Source organism: Bos indicus x Bos taurus, unplaced genomic scaffold (genome assembly GCF_003369695.1).
Source record: "Bos indicus x Bos taurus breed Angus x Brahman F1 hybrid unplaced genomic scaffold, Bos_hybrid_MaternalHap_v2.0 tig00000769_arrow_arrow_obj, whole genome shotgun sequence".
NCBI lineage: Eukaryota > Metazoa > Chordata > Mammalia > Artiodactyla > Bovidae > Bos > Bos indicus x Bos taurus.
The window spans coordinates 1-18717 of NW_020867281.1; the positions used below are offsets into that span (position 1 = coordinate 1).

General features: G+C 43.6%; 1 long non-coding RNA gene across 1 annotated transcript; it reads left to right on the forward strand.

The window, feature by feature from the left end:
• Positions 1 to 6: 6 nt before the first annotated feature.
• Positions 7 to 18341, forward strand: LOC113888664. Its single transcript, XR_003510030.1, has 4 exons — positions 7 to 124; positions 1289 to 1396; positions 14466 to 14550; positions 17549 to 18341. It is a non-coding gene; the product is annotated as an uncharacterized LOC113888664 (long non-coding RNA).
• The last annotated feature ends 376 nt before the right edge of the window (positions 18342 to 18717 follow it).

An 18717-nucleotide genomic window follows, 5' to 3' on the forward strand; every position in this document is an offset into this window, starting at 1 on the left:
TTTTGTTCACATGTTGCTTGTGAAATCACTGTGATACCTTTGACACCTTAAGTTGCACCTGAAATGATTTTCTCTAAGATTTTTTTGTTGTTCTTCCTACAGCTGAAGTCACCCAAGAGACCAGGTAAGTGCACGATGTTACAGGCATTTGTGCAGCGTTTTTGTATTTTTGGAAAAGCACGTGAATGCCTGACAAGGAGTTGTCATGGTTTTCAAAAATAAAACATTCATCATTTACCTAAGAGCAGTCATCATGATAACCAAAGGGGACCTTTAAGCTCATCCTCCCTTGATTTTTATTTTTAACCTTGCTATGTTAAAGGTACCTTTGTCTTTTTCTTAGGATTTATTGTAAAAAAGATATATGATCTTTTCCTATCCTTTGTAGGCATTAGGCATAAGATGTCAGCACAGATCCATTTCTGAAAATGAAATCAGAGAGTGCTTCAGTGGTAGTAGCTTGGTAGAGTTCAGCACGAGGCGTCTTATCCGGTGGCTTTTCACAGGCTGGTTCTCCTAAGGGCCTTTCGGGCTACTCCCAGTCCCAACTTACAGAGAGACAGGCCCAGTGTCTAGGGTGCTTCATCAGAGCAGCACTAAGGGTCTTTGCTAGCTGCAAAATAGAACTCTGGACTGGCAAGGCTTTTTTTTGTTGTTGTTTTTAAAACATGGCGATTGCTTACACATCCCTCTATGAGTCGAGTCTTGCTAAAGGAAACAAGATTCTTCCCACTCTAAATAATTCCCTCCTGAAGCCACCATGGTCTGGAGAGAAGTCCTGAGGGTCTGAAGGCCTGGTGGGGCAGGTTTGTGAGTAAGTGTGTGAATTTAGATGATTTGAACCCATTTTAGTTATCAGCGCTATTAGCTTGATTCGATACATACCCCAATAACCTGCTCTATCTCTTAATAAATATTTCTAAGCATGATTTAATTTTTATAAATTTAAAGATATTTTTCTAGTCTCTTGCCCATTGGAGCTTCTGATTGTCGTGGTGTTTTAGTCCTACTCTCAGTCACCTTGGGCACCATCCTTAGCCTGCCTGAGCCTCAGGTTTCAGTTTCTCTTCCGTGGGGAGGTTAATCTTTGCCTTGCCTGCTCCAGAGTTGCTTGAAGATGTGATGTACCAGAATTTTGTTGAATTTCCATTTATTACAGTGGTAAGAACTTGAGATCATGAGGATCCTTACCCCCTTTTAAATAGCATTTCACTTAAAGCATGTTAGTGGATAGACTCGCATGCTTTGTGACACGCGTAGTCATGGAATATCTCTTTGGTTCCTCCAGCATCCCCATCCTCTCCCGAACACTTGCCCACCACCCCTGCAGAGTCTCCAGCGCAGAGATTTGAAGCTCTCGGATAGAAGACGGCAAACTGTACTACGATAAAAGATGGTAAGTTCTGTGTGAACATAGGTTATTCATTAGTATCTCAAAAGAACCGTTTGGAAAGGGGCCAGGGCTGTCTCTAGTTATTATTTCAGAGCATGGCTGCTGCTTAACTAACGGTGGAGGGACATTAAGAAGTGTGTCAAGAGTCTTGGATTGATGCTGCTTGTTAGATCTCTGAAGGCAGTGTTCCCCAAAAACATTTTCTTCTGATCATGCTGCTGCCACCATACTAGATCCTGCAGGCTTACTCTTTTGTGGTGCCCCTGTAGACTGGGGTCAGGGTTTATGTGCCCCTCTGCCTCCCCTTAAACTGTGGCCTCTGTGTGCTGAAATTAATAGGGGTTTCTGTGGAAGAAAAGATTCTGTGGTCAGGTGAGTGTGTGGCAGTGGCTGTGTTAACTAAGATCAGGGGTTCATCATTGTAGCACTCTGGGTCTTCTGACGCTAATGTACACTGTGAATTTATGAGATGTTACTCAGTACTGTTTATCTGACCAAGGTACCCTTTTACATGGTACCGTTTACACAGGCCGTCCTGGTGGCTCAGTGGTTAAAGAATCTGCCTGCCAGTGCAGGAGATGTGGGTTCAAATCCCTGGGTTGGAAAGTACCCTGGAGGAGGAAAATGGTGACAGCCATTCTAGTATTCTGCCTGGGAAGTCTATGGACAGAGGAGCCCTGGTGGGGGTCGCAAAGAGTAGGACAATGAGTTGAGTGACTGAGCATGCGTGCGCCCTTTTACACACCACATCCTGCAGCACAAGTTGTTCCAGGGAAAGTGCCTGGGAGAGGTGTAGCCTAAAACATTACGAGTTTAGATTGAAGATGGTTTTGAAACCTTCAGGCCACCATTGAGGTCATTGGGAAGGAAATAGCAAAATATGAAAAACCATTATTCATGCATTTGCTCTTTTTGTAAATGTTCCTACTGTTTGCTCTGTGACTGGGCATCTGCTAGGTGTCAAGTCACCTAGACCTGCCATCTTTCTTTAAATTCTCAATTCCTCCTTTTATTCATTGCCCACGTGTAGGCATACTGTTGCTCAGGGTAAGTCATGGTGGACACGTTTCATGCTGCCTTTCTACTTGTTTTGTATGGAGAATGTTTCTCTGGGTTATTGTAGGGTCTCTGTAATTGCCATTTATAATGGTTATATAATGTTTTGAGTTTCAGTATTTAAACCAAAATTCAAAAATTAGTTATGATTATTTTGATGTTTTGAGGTTTCTTTAAAAAAAAAAAAAGCCCAACATTAATGTCTGAAGTTGGTAAAAATGCCCAGAGACCTAGTGGTGCCTGAAGTAAATCAGTTCACCCTTGAGGTTACAGTGAGTTAATAACCCAGTAAGAGGATGAAGGCTGGATCTGTCTGTTGAGCCTGATCTTGGTGACTTCTGCCCCTGTCATTTGATTCTTCGGTGTCCTTCTAAAAGGCCAGTTGTCTTGTTTTCTAGGGTTGCTTGTTAGAACACAGCACCACTAGATGGCAGGCCCCGACAAACTCACACATCAAGGGGCAAAAATAAGATGAAAATGTTCTAAATAATGAAAACCAAATAACCTTTAAAGATCAAGCCCACACATAAGAACCATCTTCAAAAGATTGATGAGATCTATCACTAACATCTTTACAAATCTGTGAGTCCTAAAGCCCTGTGATATTTCAGATGATGTTCATTTTGTCATTGTGTCGCTTTCTGTCTTCCTTCTCCTAAGGCTTAGTCCTCAGAATTTACGAGATATGAAAGGTCAGTAAAATAAAATTCTGTTTTTCTAAAGAAAGAATCCACAGTGACGGGGGTTTCACAGTGTAGACCGTGGTCAGGTGGGATGTGTCCAATCAGCTAAGCATTTGGAAGGAATTTCACTGTCTTTCCTCCCAGTGGCAGCAGAGATCCTTTCAAGTGTCTGGAAGCATCTGATAATTTCAGTGACTTTCAGGTTGCTTACTCTGTTGTTAAGTATGATGGACTGTTGTTTTCGCATTCTTTGTGTTCCTCTTCTGTGGCCTTGCCAGTCAGAGTTCACATCACATCTGCTGAGAGAGGGCCCTTCCCTTTCCGCTGGATCTGGAAAGTGTGTTGCCAGAATCCTGGCTGGTACACTCCCAGTGCAGGACCTGGCCTCTCACATCTGACAGGCTTCTGATGTTTGGCTCTGTGTCCTTGTCAGTTTGGAGGCTCTCATTCTTCCTTCTTTCTCAGTAGTCCTAGCCTGTGGCCGAGAGGTCATCTGAATTGCTTTCTGCTCTTGCTGGTGGCATGAAGTATTTTTATGAAACAGTATTTCTGGCAAAAACACATTTCATTGAGTTTTATTTTTTAAAACACATTTCATTGAGTTTTTAAATGACCTCAGCACAATGAGTGTGATTTGGGCCGCCCATCTTGGCTTGAATGCTTATTTATCAGGCTACGTTTCACTTGGGAAGATGAGCGTCTGCCTTGCCTCTGGTGTACACTGCTTTTAAGATATTTTATGTCCTGCTGGAGGTTTTCCTCACATTTTGATTTGTACTAATGACCCTCCTTAGAAAGCACTGTGAAAGTAGCTGAGATTTTAAGGTGACTCACTGATGCTGCCTGTGCCGTGGACTGTATTTTCTCCCCTCACTTTAAATCTGGGGCTGCTAAAGTGAATCCAGTGAAATCAACACACTTGCACAGGTGGATTTAACCCTCGGCCTGGCTGTTATTAATAACTGAAAGCAGTGACTCTTTTTTCATTTTTAATTGGAGGATAATTGCTTTATAGTGTTGTGTTGATTTCTGCTGTACAGCACCTTGAATCAGCTATAAGTGTACGTATATCCCCTCCCTCTTGAGCCTCCCACCCACCCCCCACCTCCCAGCAGTGCCTCTTTACAGCTGGAATTGGGACTTCTTGCACTCCTGTGGTTGTAACATGGCATTCGTTTTTTGGGGGAAATAAAACATTAATATCAGGATTCCCAGGAGGATACAAAATTAAATTAATTCTACCCTTCTCTGCCCCACTTTTTGACCCACCTTCTAAAGAAATTGCTTTCTTCAATAATAGTAGTTGTGGTTCTAGTTCATTGGATTTAATAGTAGAGGCAAAACTTTAAGGGCTTAATTGTAGAAATTCCCCCAGGTCAGAATTTCCATTAGTAATAGAGTCAATTTGATGTTTGGGGCTTCTTCTCTGAGGCTATTTAAAATATTTTTTCAGCGGAGATGAGTTGTAGCTTATCAAACAAGTTAATTGGTTTAAAAAAAAAAAGGATACATTTTACTAATTTAACTCAATTTTGTTGCTTTTTTTTTTAAACATTTTTTGAACATATTTTGAATTTTCTGCTATTTTTAAAATTAGTATTTAGAATTAGCAAGTAAATTTGTGTGGTAAGGTTGCTATATACTTTATGGTTTCTTCTTGGAAAATTACCCCTCCTATCACCCCACTATGTATGAGCACTTTAATTTCTGAGGACTTGTTTTTTCCCAGAGAATTTGGGTAATTAGTAGATTTGATATCCAGGGATAATGGTTCCCCAAGACCACTTGTGACGGGAGAGAACCCCCCAGAGGTCCCAGAGCCTCTGCTTCAGAAGGACTTGGGAGTCAGCTCGTTGGGCAAACAGTGCTGGCCAGCTCTTCTGTGGAGCACACAGTGGGCACAAGAGCATGTGAGCAGTGGTGGGCATTCAAGCCACCAAGGTTCAGTGACCCCAGAGCAGGCAGCTTTGAGAGGTGGGCCGGTTATGTTAGTCCTAGACCGCTTCCCAGGCTTACCAGACCAGATTGCATTTACTCCTGATATCTACTTTAAAGCCAGGCTGGTGTGTTGGCATTTGAATGCTGAGTGTATCGGAAGGAAGATACAGTGCATCCCAGGACAGCTGTTCTGACTATCTCCCAGAATTGCCTTTAACAGATATTAAGACATAATTTGTACATTAAGTTTTCTTCTTACCATTTTTTGGTTATTTTGGTATTTTCCAGCATTGTGGCTTATAAGAAAGTACAGTATACTTTTTAATACAAGTAATGGGGCTTCCCTGGTGGTTCAGACAGTGAAGAGTCTGCCTGCAATGCAAAAGACCCAGGTTTGATACCTGGGTCGGGAAGATCCCCTGGAGAAGGAAATGGCAATCCACTCTAGTATTCTTGCCTGGAGAATTCCGTGGACAGAGGAGCCTGGTGGCCTACAGTCCATGGGGTTGCAAAGAGTCAGATATGACTCAGTGACTAATGCTTTCACACTTTTGTACCCTATTTATTCTGAAAAGAAGAAAACCACGCAATGAAAGAAATATCATTCTTTTCTGAGGTTTTTTATTTTATATTTTGGTGAAATTTTTATATATTTAATAGACATTTTAATATATAAGCTTACCTGTTTTTTTTCTGTGTATATGATACACACATAAACATATTATGTGTGTTATGTGCCCAGGGACATAATGGATGTAGCCTTTTTCTTGACTTAGCAGTATATTGAGCACATTTCACACTAGTTATGTACTTCTATACCAACACCCACCCATGACCTTTCTTTATTAAAGTACTTAGAAAGTAGTATCAGGTGACTTGAGGCTAGTTGCATGTTGTTTTGTGTTTTTTATCTCTTTAATAACTCATAATCCCCATAGAGTAGCTGTGAATAGTCTCCCGTTCTTTTTTTATTCTAACCATTACTCACAACTTGACCATTTACATGGGATGGTTGGCTTAGATGTGGGAGGGAAACTCAAGTTTGAGTTTTGCCGTGAACCAGTTCACCCTTTGCTTATGTGCTGTGATATTAACATATTTAAAGTTCTGGAGGTCCCCTGACCCAGTTTACCAACTAATCCCTGGCCAAAGGCAACTTTAAAGCTGAGTCTCAACCAGTGTTGCTGTTCTAAATGACTCTATGATTCTATTTCTTTTCATAGTGTTCTCAGGAAATAAATTGACTTGTAAGCTTGAGTTTTCAGCTCTAAGTAGCATGTTAAAGAATGCTTCAGTTCAGTTCAGTCGCTCAGTCATGTCCGACTCTTTGCGACCCCATGAATCACAGCACGCCAGGCCTCCATGTCCGTCACCAACTCCCAGAGTTCACTTAGACTCATGTCCATCGAGTCAGTGATGCCATCCAGCCATCTCATCCTCTGTCGTCCCCTTCTCCTCCTGCCCCCAATCCCTCCCAGCATCACAGTCTTTTCCAATAAGTCAACCCTTCGCATGAGGTGGACAAAGTACTGGAGTTTCAGCTTTAGCATCATTCCTTCCAAAGAAATCCCAGGGCTGATCTCCTTCAGAATGGACTGGTTGGATCTCCTTGCAGTCCAAGGGACTCTCAAGAGTCTTCTCCAACACCACAGTTCAAAAGCATCAATTCTTCGGCACTCAGCTTTCTTCACAGTCCAACTCTCACATCCATACATGACCCTGGGAAAACCATAGCCTTGACTAGATGGACCTTTGTTGGCAAAGTAATGTCTCTGCTTTTCAATATGCCATCTAGCTTGGTCATAACTTTTCTTCCAAGGAGTAAGCATCTTTTAATTTCATGGCTGCAGTCACCATCTGCAGTGATTTTGGAGTCCCAAAAATAAAGTCTGACACTGTTTCTACTGTTTCCCCATCTGTTTCCCATGAAGTGATGGGACTGGATGCCATGATCTTCATTTTCTTAATGTTGAGCTTTAAGCCAACTTTTTCACTCTCCACTTTCACTTTCATCAAGAGGCTTTTGAGTTCCTCTTCACTTTCTGCCATAAGGGTGGTGTCATCTGCATATCTGAGGTTATTGATATTTCTCCCGGCAGTCTTGATTCCAGCTTGTGCTTCTTCCAGCCCAGCGTTTCTCATGATGTACTCTGCATATAAGTTAAATAAACAGGGTGACAATATACAGCCTTGACGAACTCCTTTTCCTATTTGGAACCAGTCTGTTGTTCCATGTCCAGTTCTAACTGTTGCTTCCTGACCTGCATACAGATTTCTCAAGAGGCAGGTCATGTGGTCTGGTATTCCCATCTCTTTCAGAATTTTCCACAGTTTATTGTGATCCACACAGTCAAAGGCTTTGGCATAGTCAATAAAGCAGAAATAGATATTTTCCTGGAATTCTCTTGCTTTTCCATAATCCAGTGGATGTTGGCAATTTGATCTCTGGTTCCTCTGCCTTTTCTAAAACCAGCTTGAACATCAGGAAGTTCACGGTTCACGTATTGCTGAAGCCTGGCTTGGAGAATTTTGAGCATTACTTTACTAGCATGTGAGATGAGTGCAATTGTGCGGTAGTTTGAGCATTCTTTGTCATTGCCTTTCTTTGGGATTGGAATGGAAACTGACCTTTTCCAGTCCTGTGCCCACTGCTGAGTTTTCCAAATTTGCTGGCATATTGAGTGCAGCACTTTCACAGCATCATCTTTCAGGATTTGAAATAGCTCAACTGGAATTCGATCACCTCCACTAGCTTTGTTCCTAATGATGCTTTCTAAGGCCCACTTGACTTCACATTCCAGGATGTCTGGCTCTAGGTGAGTGATCACACCATCGTGATTATCTGGGTCGTGAAGATCTTTTTTGTGCAGTTCTTCTGTGTATTCTCACCACCTCTTCTTAATATCTTCTGCTTCTGTTAGGTCCATACCATTTCTGTCCTTTATCGAGCCCATCTTTGCATGAAATGTTCCCTTGGTATCTCTAATTTTCTTGAAGAGATCTCTAGTCTTTCCCATTCTGTTGTTTTCCTCTATTTCTTTGCATTGATCGCTGAGGAAGGCTTTCTTATCTCTTCTTGCTATGAACCTTAATTGAAAAAAGCCCATTTGGGCATGAAGTGAAAGTGAAAGTCACTCAGTTGTGTCCAGCTCTTTGCAACCCCATGGGCTATACAGTCAATGGAATTCTCCAGGCCAGAATACTGGAGTGGGTAGCCATTCCCTTCTCCAGGGGATCGTCCCAACCCAGGGATCAAACCCAGGTCTCCCACACTGCAGGTAGATTCTTTACCAGCTGAGCCACAGGGAAGCCCTTGTAGGCGTGAAGTGCATCCTTAACTGTGATTTCTTTGCGGTGGATTATTTCATTGTACCAGCAAAACAGAGTCTGTCTTCTTCCCCAACAGAAATCGTGGTAAGATGGCGATGCTTTGCTGGGGGATGCATTTTGGTGGAAGCTACATGAGTTGGTGGGTCTGTTAAGTCAACTCTGCGCAGCCAGAATGAATCAAAGGTTACGTTTGACTGGACTGGACTGGCCCAGGCCAGAGTTGCCAGCAGCACCTCTGCTGATGTTTCCAGCTCTGGTCACACAGCAGCTACTCATTCCCCATGTGGCAGCTGTTACTGACTCATTTGTGCTTTGGCCCTGGTTTCCTCACTTTCATCCTTGGCCTTGTCCCTGAACTTGTAAAAGAAAGTGAAGATGGTCCTGCACTACAGGCCAAGAGAATAGATGCAGAGACTGAAAGGGGGAGAGTCTTGTCTTTTCTCCTGGTCAGTTCTCCCAACTGACCAGGGCAAAGTTAGGTACCTTTTGGTCCAAGTCTAATGCTCTGAACTTCGCCTAGTTAGACTTGGCAAGTATGAGTATTTAATAGTCACTGCCACTATATTCAAAGCTCCTGACAGCAGAGACCCTATGGCCTTGTTGGCTGTCTGCCTCCACCCTCTAGGGTGGCCAGTGAAATAGTGAGTGGCTAATGAGTATTTGTTGAATGAGCAGTCAGAACAAGGGCTGAATTTGACCTGTTGTCTTGTTGAAAAAGTCAGGCCAAATTTACTTATTTTCTATGTGTTATCTGAACAAATAGAAAATAATGGAACAGTGTGTTCAAGCCCATCTATTAATTTTGTCCATCCTCCCGTCTCAGTGTTTTAGGGGTGGAGATAGAGAGTGGGAACAGGTTTTACTTGAAAAATTATATTTTACTTTTTGAACTGGGTCAGTTCAGTTCAGTCGCTCAGTCATGTCCAACTCTTTGCCACCCCATGAACCGCAGCACACCAGGCCTCCCTGTCCATCACCAACTCCCGGAGCCTACCCAAACTCATGTCCATTGAGTTGGTGATGCCATCCAACCATCTCATCCTCTGTCGTCCCCTTCTCCTCCTGCCCTCAGTCTTTCCCAGCATCAGGGTGTTATTCAAATGAGTCAGCTCTTCGCATCAGGTGGCCAAAGTACTGGAGTTTCAGCTTCAGCATCAGTCCTTCCAATGAACACCCAGGACTGATCTCCTTTAGGATGGACTGGTTGGATCTCCTTGCAGTGCAAGGGACTCTGGAGAGTCTTCTCCAACACCAAAGCTCAAAAGCATCAATTCTTTGGCGCTCAGCTTTCTTGATAGTCCAACTCTCACATCTATACATGACTACTGGAAAAACCATAGCCTTGACTAGATGGACCTTTATTGGCAAAGTAATATCTCTGCTTTTTAATATGCTGTCTAGGTTGGTCATAGCTTTCCTTCTAAGGAGTAAGCATCTTTTAATTTCATGGCTGCAATCACCATCTGCAGTGATTTTGGAGCCCCCAAAAATAAAGTCTGACACTGTTTCCACTGTTTCCCCATCTATTTGCCATGAAGTGATGGGACCAGATGCCATGATCTTAGTTTTCTGAATGTTGAGCTTTAAGCCAACTTTTTCACTCTCCTCTTTCACTTTCATCAAGAGGCTTTTGAGTTCCTCTTCACTTTCTGCCATAAGGGTGGTGTCATCTGCATATCTGAGGTTATTGATATTTCTCCCGGCAGTCTTGATTCCAGCTTGTGCTTCTTCCAGCCCAGCGTTTCTCATGATGTACTCTGCATATAAGTTAAATAAACAGGGTGACAATATACAGCCTTGACGAACTCCTTTTCCTATTTGGAACCAGTCTGTTGTTCCATGTCCAGTTCTAACTGTTGCTTCCTGACCTGCATACAGATTTCTCAAGAGGCAGGTCATGTGGTCTGGTATTCCCATCTCTTTCAGAATTTTCCACAGTTTATTGTGATCCACACAGTCAAAGGCTTTGGCATAGTCAATAAAGCAGAAATAGATATTTTCCTGGAATTCTCTTGCTTTTTCCATAATCCAGTGGATGTTGGCAATTTGATCTCTGGTTCCTCTGCCTTTTCTAAAACCAGCTTGAACATCAGGAAGTTCACGGTTCACGTATTGCTGAAGCCTGGCTTGGAGAATTTTGAGCATTACTTTACTAGCATGTGAGATGAGTGCAATTGTGCGGTAGTTTGAGCATTCTTTGTCATTGCCTTTCTTTGGGATTGGAATGGAAACTGACCTTTTCCAGTCCTGTGCCCACTGCTGAGTTTTCCAAATTTGCTGGCATATTGAGTGCAGCACTTTCACAGCATCATCTTTCAGGATTTGAAATAGCTCAACTGGAATTCGATCACCTCCACTAGCTTTGTTCCTAATGATGCTTTCTAAGGCCCACTTGACTTCACATTCCAGGATGTCTGGCTCTAGGTGAGTGATCACACCATCGTGATTATCTGGGTCGTGAAGATCTTTTTTGTGCAGTTCTTCTGTGTATTCTCACCACCTCTTCTTAATATCTTCTGCTTCTGTTAGGTCCATACCATTTCTGTCCTTTATCGAGCCCATCTTTGCATGAAATGTTCCCTTGGTATCTCTAATTTTCTTGAAGAGATCTCTAGTCTTTCCCATTCTGTTGTTTTCCTCTATTTCTTTGCATTGATCGCTGAGGAAGGCTTTCTTATCTCTTCTTGCTATGAACCTTAATTGAAAAAAGCCCATTTGGGCATGAAGTGAAAGTGAAAGTCGCTCAGTTGTGTCCAGCTCTTTGCAACCCCATGGGCTATACAGTCAATGGAATTCTCCAGGCCAGAATACTGGAGTGGGTAGCCATTCCCTTCTCCAGGGGATCGTCCCAACCCAGGGATCAAACCCAGGTCTCCCACACTGCAGGTAGATTCTTTACCAGCTGAGCCACAGGGAAGCCCTTGTAGGCGTGAAGTGCATCCTTAACTGTGATTTCTTTGCGGTGGATTATTTCATTGTACCAGCAAAACAGAGTCTGTCTTCTTCCCCAACAGAAATCGTGGTAAGATGGCGATGCTTTGCTGGGGGATGCATTTTGGTGGAAGCTACATGAGTTGGTGGGTCTGTTAAGTCAACTCTGCGCAGCCAGAATGAATCAAAGGTTACGTTTGACTGGACTGGACTGGCCCAGGCCAGAGTTGCCAGCAGCACCTCTGCTGATGTTTCCAGCTCTGGTCACACAGCAGCTACTCATTCCCCATGTGGCAGCTGTTACTGACTCATTTGTGCTTTGGCCCTGGTTTCCTCACTTTCATCCTTGGCCTTGTCCCTGAACTTGTAAAAGAAAGTGAAGATGGTCCTGCACTACAGGCCAAGAGAATAGATGCAGAGACTGAAAGGGGGAGAGTCTTGTCTTTTCTCCTGGTCAGTTCTCCCAACTGACCAGGGCAAAGTTAGGTACCTTTTGGTCCAAGTCTAATGCTCTGAACTTCGCCTAGTTAGACTTGGCAAGTATGAGTATTTAATAGTCACTGCCACTATATTCAAAGCTCCTGACAGCAGAGGACCCTATGGCCTTGTTGGCTGTCTGCCTCCACCCTCTAGGGTGGCCAGTGAAATAGTGAGTGGCTAATGAGTATTTGTTGAATGAGCAGTCAGAACAAGGGCTGAATTTGACCTGTTGTCTTGTTGAAAAAGTCAGGCCAAATTTACTTATTTTCTATGTGTTATCTGAACAAATAGAAAATAATGGAACAGTGTGTTCAAGCCCATCTATTAATTTTGTCCATCCTCCCGTCTCAGTGTTTTAGGGGTGGAGATAGAGAGTGGGAACAGGTTTTACTTGAAAAATTATATTTTACTTTTTGAACTGGGTCAGTTCAGTTCAGTCGCTCAGTCATGTCCAACTCTTTGCCACCCCATGAACCGCAGCACACCAGGCCTCCCTGTCCATCACCAACTCCCGGAGCCTACCCAAACTCATGTCCATTGAGTTGGTGATGCCATCCAACCATCTCATCCTCTGTCGTCCCCTTCTCCTCCTGCCCTCAGTCTTTCCCAGCATCAGGGTGTTATTCAAATGAGTCAGCTCTTCGCATCAGGTGGCCAAAGTACTGGAGTTTCAGCTTCAGCATCAGTCCTTCCAATGAACACCCAGGACTGATCTCCTTTAGGATGGACTGGTTGGATCTCCTTGCAGTGCAAGGGACTCTGGAGAGTCTTCTCCAACACCAAAGCTCAAAAGCATCAATTCTTTGGCGCTCAGCTTTCTTGATAGTCCAACTCTCACATCTATACATGACTACTGGAAAAACCATAGCCTTGACTAGATGGACCTTTATTGGCAAAGTAATATCTCTGCTTTTTAATATGCTGTCTAGGTTGGTCATAGCTTTCCTTCTAAGGAGTAAGCATCTTTTAATTTCATGGCTGCAATCACCATCTGCAGTGATTTTGGAGCCCCCAAAAATAAAGTCTGACACTGTTTCCACTGTTTCCCCATCTATTTGCCATGAAGTGATGGGACCAGATGCCATGATCTTAGTTTTCTGAATGTTGAGCTTTAAGCCAACTTTTTCACTCTCCTCTTTCAATTTCATCAAGAGGCTCTTTAGTTCTTCTTCACTTTCTACCATAAGGGTGGTGTCATCTGCATACCTGAGGTTATTGATATTTCTCCCGGCAATCTTGATTCCAGCTTGTGCTTCTTCCAGCCCAGCGTTTCTCATGATGTACTCTGCATATAAGTTAAATAAGCAGGGTGACAGTATACAGGCTTGACGTACTCCTTTTCTTATTTGGAACCAGTCTGTTGTTCCACGTCCAGTTCTAACTGTTGCTTCCTGACCTGCATATAGGTTTCTCAAGAGGCAAGTCAGGTGGACAGGTATTCCTATCTCTTTCAGAATTTTCCACAGTTTATTGTGATCCACACGGTCAGAGGCTTTGGCATAGTCAATAAAGCAGAAATAGATATTTTTCTGGAACTCTCTTGGTTTTTCGATGATCCAGCGGATGTTGACAATTAGATCTCTGGTTCCTTTGTGTTTTCTAAAACCAGCTTAAACATCTGGAAGTTCACGGTTCATGTATTGCTGAAGCCTGGCTTGGAGAATTTTGAGCATTACTTTACTAGCATGTGAGATGAGTGCAATTGTGTGGCAGTTTGAATATTCTTTGGCATTTCTTTTCTTTGGGATTGGAATGAAAACTGACTTATTCCAGTCCTGTGGCCACTGCTGAGTTTCCAAATTTGCTGACATATTGAGTGCAGCACATTCACAGCATCATCTTTTGGGATTTGAAATCGCTCAGCTGGAATTCCATCAGCTCCACTAGTGAACTGGGTCACATAGTCTTAAATAAAAAACCAAATACAGAGTTGGTTTTCCAGCCCTTTCTTTGGCCCCCTTTTCCACTCTGCAGTGAGACCAAGAATGTAGATTTTAGACTTAGAAGATTAGGAGATTGTCTAATCCAAGGAATGGAAGCATTGAAATTAAACTTGAAATCCAGGCTGTTCCTCAAATATAAATTAAGACTCCTTTAATTATATTTTTTGTTGTGGTGGTATTTTTTTTCTTCCCTCCTTTTCTTCATTTCTTTATTACTTTCTTAAATTTGTGCCAGTACTTACATACTTAAAATTTTTAAGAGGGTTAAGTGAAAGTGAAGTGAAAGTTGCTCAGTCATGTCTGACTCTTTGCAACCCCATGGACTATACAATCCATGGAATTCTCCAGCTCAGAATACTAGAGTGAGTAGCCTTTCTCTTCTCCAGGGGATCTTCCCAACCCAGGGATCGAACCCAGGTCTCCCACATTGCAGGTGGATTCTTTACCAGCTGAGCCACAAGGAAAGCCCTTATGTTAAATATTCTTACCAAAAAAAGAAAAAAAAAAGCTACAAAACTATAGTTATAATAAAGAGGATGGGAAAGACTTTGGGAGGAGACAGATGTTTATGACTGGTGGTGATGATTTCATGGGCATGTACTTATTCTCAAACTCACTTATTTGTGTACATTAAATATGTACCACATTTCAGATGTCAATCATATCTCAAAAAGGTGGTTAAAAAATAAGTGTATGTCTTGTTTCTGGCAGGTACCATAAGAGCCAAGCCATCTATCTGGAATCGAAGGACAACCAGAAACTGAGCTGTGTGATCAGCTCCGTTGGAGCCAATGAAGTAAGGACTGAACTCCCTCACCCTTTAGGAATGCAAAGTGGGACAAACCTGCAATGCAAGCACCACCACGGAAGTGCAGTGGAATCACTGTACCCACTATATTGTATGTGGGTTAGATTCGAAAGGTAGCACTTTCAGGCAGAAATTGCACATATTGCTCTTGAAAATCTCTTTGCATGATTACAGTATATGTGGGTTTGTATATTCCTTGTGATTGTGAACTCCCTACAGAGTAGTTGAGTCAGGCACCACTGAGATAGACTGCACGAAGGAACACAAGGCAAGTCGGTTTTGCCGTCTGCACATTGAAATCATGCCACTTTTTAAGGAAACAGTCCACTGAGGGTGGGACTTGCCTGTGGAGCCAGCTTGTCTTTGTTGTTCTCTCTCTCGAGCTCTCATGGGTACTCAGATTTGTTTCTCGCTCTGAGGATCTAGCAAGGCACCTGGCACACAGTAAGTGCTCAATAAATGGGTGGTGGTCTCTTCTGACCCACATGCCACTCCTCGCCTGCTGTCTCTCTCATCCTGCATGTCCTGTTGTGCTTCTGAGCAAGGAGATGCTAGGCTCATATCTTCAGGGACTGGTGTCCTCCAGTTACTCTTGTGGGATGGGGCTGGTTGAAAGTCAGCTCAGAGGGGTCTTGAGGCCGAGGACGATGGGACTGGTCTGTGCGTTCTCCTGCTGGCCCTTCATTAGCAGGCTGTCAGCAGTGTGTAAACTGGGTATTGTTAGTAGTCAAAAAACAGTTTAAAACTTTAATAGCTGTTTTGGCTTGATCTTTTATCAGTCCACAAATGTCTGTAAAGAAATTGATTTTTATGTGTCTACCCTCCAAACTTATTCATGCCAGTGCACAGTAAATCTAATGAAGCTGGATTATAAAATAAAGTAAGCCTATTCTATTCTCCCAGCTTCCTGAATTGAAAATGCCCTCCAGTGTGACTAGTTTGCAGAATGATTGTTTTACTTAGTAGTTACGGAGAGCCTACCAGATAAATGAATGTTATTTTTCTGTAGGCGTGGGATCTGTGTGTCATCCCAAGCCAAGTCAGAAACAGGGCATCTCAGAAGCCTGCTGTTCCCTGGCAGTTAGGCTTTGCAATTTCACAGCAGAGCACGTGTGCCTGGCCCTGTGGGCCACTGTACAAGGTGCATGTGGCTTCCTGGTACCTGAACCTAACTTCAGAACCTGTCCTGTGACACCTCAGGACTTTCAGGAAAATAGAAATGCAAGTTAGGTGGGGTTTTTTTTTTTTTTCTTTGAAGATTGTCTTCCCTTTGACAGAGTATCAGCGAGATCTGACAAGGGAACAGTGAGACTGAGACATGTCTCCTGGAGGGGAGAAGCCTCAGTGCATTGGAGCCCTTGCAACTCTGGCAATGGGGAAACTTTTCTCAATTCTTAGAAATATTTCAGCTCATTTTTTAAATTTCAAATCCTAAGCAACACTGAAGCTACTTGGCCGCTGCATAATTTGACCGTGGGCAGAACTTGGTGCATGGGTCGTGGGTCTGAGCATGTTGGTGGACTGCCTGCTGTTCAGCCCTCCTTGGAGTCAGTTTTCAGTTTAAAATGTTCTACAAGGTCCTTTAGAAGCTTGGCTTCATGTGAGGTCTTTATGTTTAAACCAGTGTACTTGACTAAAGTCTTTTGTCTTGTTAAATAATCACAGTAAGGAAATGGAGATGAAACTGAAAATATTCTATGTGTGTCCCCCCACCCCCCAGTGGGTCAGATGGTAAAGAATCTATCTGCAATGCAATCAGGAAGATCCCCTGGAGAAGGGAATGGCTACCCACTCCAGTATTCTGCCTGGAAAATTCCATGGACTGAGGAGCCTGGCCGGCTACAGTCTGTAGCGTTACAAGGATTAGAAGTGACTGAGCGACTTTTTTGAATAAGCTTTTTTAAAGCCTGAAAAATGAATGGGGGAAAGAGGAGAGAGATCTGTGAACTTGCACTTGCATATATGGTGAGATGCAGATCTTTAAAGACTTACATTACACTTTTATCTCCATCTGATTGCATGTTAGGTACATGGTTGAGAGAAAGGTGAGAACAAGAGTGAGGCGCTGTGGTTGAGTGAGGAGAGCAAGGGGCCTTGACGTCGTGTGCCAGGGCTTCCATCAGACAAGTGGACTCAGCCTTGCTCTTCTGTAGCGTGGGGATGATGCCAGTACTTCTGATGGTTTTCCTGAGAATGAAGGAGCTCAGCTTGGTCATCACAGTGCCTGGCCCCCAGGAATTCCTCCCTCAGGTTGGGTGGGTAATGGAGGGGTAGCCCTCCTTCCCCTCCCTGTCTGCAGGATGCTGTGTATGAGTGCCCCTGGCAGCTCTGGCAGGCCCCCGCTGGAAGAGTTCTTTCTCAGTTCTGTGGAAGAATATATGTGCCCTGTCCAGTGCCAGACATCTGATCGCATCTGTGGGGAGAATGATACTGTCAGGAGGGAAGGACTGTCTTAAGCTAATTTTGCCTTCTCAGCATCCTAATTGGACTTCACTCACTCACAGGCATTTTTGTTGTTAATTTTTCTATCATTTCTTGTTATGACCATTAGCCTTAAGTGCCAGGAAACTAGAGTTCTAGAAGGCTGTACATGAAAGTCCCTTGGGTCAAGGAAAATATTTTCTATTTGGAAGTTTGTTTATCAATATGTGTGTCTAATGTTGCTAATGCTGTAATCAAACCAAACAAGAAAGAGTCCTTAAGATGGAGGCAGAAATGAAAAAGAAACTCAGGATCACTGTGCTTTCCATTTTTGTACTCAAAGTTTGTAAAAAGGTGACCTGGAAGAAATGAGTTCAAGTGCGGATGCCTGCTGTCTGCAGTGAGGCCACAGGTCAAGGAGGTGCCTATGAAGGCCTCTTGGGTTGACAGGAAGAGGTTGCCCGCTGTCTGCCGGCACCTAGTTGATGCAGACATCCCTGTGCTCTGAAACATGTGTCCCTCAGTACTGCCTTCTCATCCTGTTCCTTTTCCTTCTCTCCCACAGATCTGGGTGAGGAAGACAAGCGACAGCACCAAGATGAGGATTTACTTGGGCCAGCTTCAGCGTGGGCTCTTTGTGATCCGCCGGAGGTCAGCGGCTTGATGTTCTCCAGTATTCTTCTTCCCTCGACCCTTTTTCTGGAATGGTTTTTGGTTTTGTCTTGTTTTCTTAATAGAAAATTTTTAACTTGGGAATGGCTCCTTGGCCTTGGCAGATGGAGAACACTGTGGTGGATTCTGCAAGGCACTCTCGTGGCCAGCCCCATCCCGCCTTGCATCATTCTTTCCCTGCGCCAACTTCTTCCGGTCGTCCGTCACCCTGAAACTGTTGTACTCTCTGGAGCATTGGGAGTTGGCTTTACCAATTTTTTTTTTTTTTTGCTTATGCTTTGTCTTTTTTTTTTTTTTCTCTTTTAAAGCCTCCTCTGAAGAGACAGCTCTCTCTATTATCTGTAGGTCTTTCTTCCATGGCGAGGAGCAGGAAGGGGTACCCTCTGCAATGCGTTTTCACCTTTTGAATCCAATCAGTGGATCACATAGGTCCCTTCCTTGTCGAGCGCAGTTCGCTGCTTCCCCAGAAGCTTGGGGCAGAGGTCCTAGCAGAAGAAGAGTCATTCTCCGGACTCTAAGCCTTCTTGGAGAAACGAATGTCTTGTGTTACGTCTGGTGTGTTCCATCCATTCCACCGGCTGAAAGACAGAAAAGTTTGCATGAGAGACAACGTGCACTGCAGTAAACAGAGCTGGGGCAGGGAGAGTGTTTCATATTCATAAAGTGCTGAAGGTACTGATTTCAAATGTTGTTTAGACAAGTGGTTTGTTCACACAGATTTATTCTAGCTCAGTCTGGAACACGAAGTGATCATTTCAGAAATGTTAGTGTGTAGTTTCACTGCTGTCTCCTGCTCCCAAGTAGATGAGGTGGTGTGCCCTGCTTCCAGCTGATGATCTGGGTTGTCTGTGGTCTGTGGGGAAGTGAGGTGGATGGTGGAGTCATCAGTGATCTGTACACTTAAACTCAGATCGCACTCTTGTTGCTGATGCCTGTGTTTCATCCCTTGGCCTTCCAAACCCATGAAACCTTGTCAGCTCCCCAGGAGCTCTGGCCCAGGTTGGAGACAAAGAAGGCTATGACCACCATTAAACCCCTGTCCCCTAAATGAATCCGGATGAA